At 38.4% G+C, this 1,705-nt stretch overlaps 1 long non-coding RNA gene across 2 annotated transcripts in view; it reads right to left on the bottom strand.

Moving 5' to 3' along the window:
• Nucleotides 1–275: 275 nt before the first annotated feature.
• LOC123513111 overlaps nucleotides 276–1,705 on the bottom strand; it is a 16,567-nt gene continuing 15,137 nt past the window's right edge. Inside the window, exons 4-5 of one of the 2 annotated variants that reach the window (XR_006677262.1) lie at nucleotides 1,604–1,705; nucleotides 276–1,127 (exon numbers count right to left, since the gene is read on the bottom strand). The exon at nucleotides 1,604–1,705 is cut by the window's right edge and continues 20 nt beyond it. This is a non-coding gene — a long non-coding RNA (uncharacterized LOC123513111). Of the gene's footprint in view, nucleotides 1,133–1,603 lie in introns of both variants that reach the window. The other variant, XR_006677261.1, reaches the window with a different exon arrangement.

Below are 1,705 nucleotides of genomic sequence, written 5' to 3' on the forward strand. Positions count from 1 at the left end.
TATCACTATCAATGGGTTGGGTCGGAACATATCATACGTTAGCACGTCAGTGTCAAGATTGAGTTGGAGATCATCGTTAGGGTCTTCAATATTTGCCTGTGATCTATTGTACCAACGTTTCTTTTCCGACATGAGCAAAAAAGTTATTAAAATTGTCAGCTTTAATTTTTGCTTTAACATTGTCCTCTGCAACAGAACACCACTTTTTGGTATTGGGTGCGAATTGCCTCAAAACATTCCACATGGTGGCAGTGTTTCCTTTGTTTTCTTTTGAGTTTTTATTATGATATTGTGACTTGGATTTATTCAATAGAGTCTTAACTTGTTTCTTAAGGGATTTGTATGTTTCATATAAGTGTTCGTTATGTTTGTCTTTCTTGAGATGTTTCTGAACTGTATTTCTTTCTCTCATTAAGGCTTAAGGTTTTCAAGTTTTCATCGATCCAAGGGGCAAAAGGTCTTTTGACTTCTCTTGTTACCAGTGGGGCACATTTATTAAAACATTTATTTAAAACGTCCGAAAAAATATTGACCTGTGTATCGACGTCATCGGTCATAAAAATGTTATTAAGCCTATGTCCTTCACTCCATAATAGATTATGAAGTGTGTCTGGTGAGCAGAGACTCGAATCAAGGAAAGTTTTGACACATGGCAACCGTTTAGGTTTTTCTAAGTTTAGTGTAACAGTAATGAGTTCGTGGTCTGCCACAGGACAGGGAATAGTGTCACAGTGAATGACAGAGTTGCGCCTATTGGTAATGATCAGAGAGAGAGAGAGGGAAGGAGAGAGATCACCACACAACCCAGCACAGTCACAGGTGCTCTTAGGATGGTGGTGCAGGAATTACGGTATCGGTGTTCATATCTTTCATCCTAAATCAGTTTATAATGGTTAACAATTATTTATTTAAGAATCTTCCACCAGCAATCTAGGATCTGAAGATGACATCAGTTATTGCATCACCACCTCGAGGACACCCGAGACTGTCTGTGATGAGCTGCCTGCTGAGATGATCTAGGCTGATTGGAGACGTGTGTGTGCTCAGTCCCATGCTTGTGTGGTATTCTGATTGGCCAAAATCCTAGAACTTGCATCAAGATTCTTCTGAACTTTCTCCTAAGTGATCTACTCTGAAGGAAGAAAGGGACTACATGAAAGGCTACAGGTGAGTCATTATGGTTTATGGTTTGTTGCATACTGTTGAGAGAGAGAGAGAGAGAGAGAGAGAGAGAGAGAGAGAGAGAGAGAGAGAGAGAGAGAGAGAGAGACTATTAGTAGTAGTATAGGGAGAAATGCAATTATGAGTGACTGGCAGTTTGAGGAAGAGAAAGATGCTTGTGACATGAATTTGAGATGGAAATGTTGTTTGACTTCAGGAAAATAGATTCTCAATGAGATTTATGGGCAGCACCAACCAATTATATTATTCTCAGTAAATGATAAACTTTGTATACTATTTCCGTCATTAAAAAAGATTAAACAAATGTCTTATATTCTTTGTTCCTTGTGGATCTATATAGAACTTTACTGTAGTTAGAAGGTACAACAGGCTGTGGTTAGGACAGGAGATGAAGAGATGTAAATTAAATTGACCAACTAACAATATTTGGATACTTGTGGCAGATCTATCCATTAGCATCCATCCATCCCCTCTTGAACTCAAAATCTTGCTTCAGTGTTGTTCTATTACTGTTGTCCTTTTC

This window comes from Portunus trituberculatus, chromosome 35 (genome assembly GCF_017591435.1).
Source record: "Portunus trituberculatus isolate SZX2019 chromosome 35, ASM1759143v1, whole genome shotgun sequence".
NCBI lineage: Eukaryota > Metazoa > Arthropoda > Malacostraca > Decapoda > Portunidae > Portunus > Portunus trituberculatus.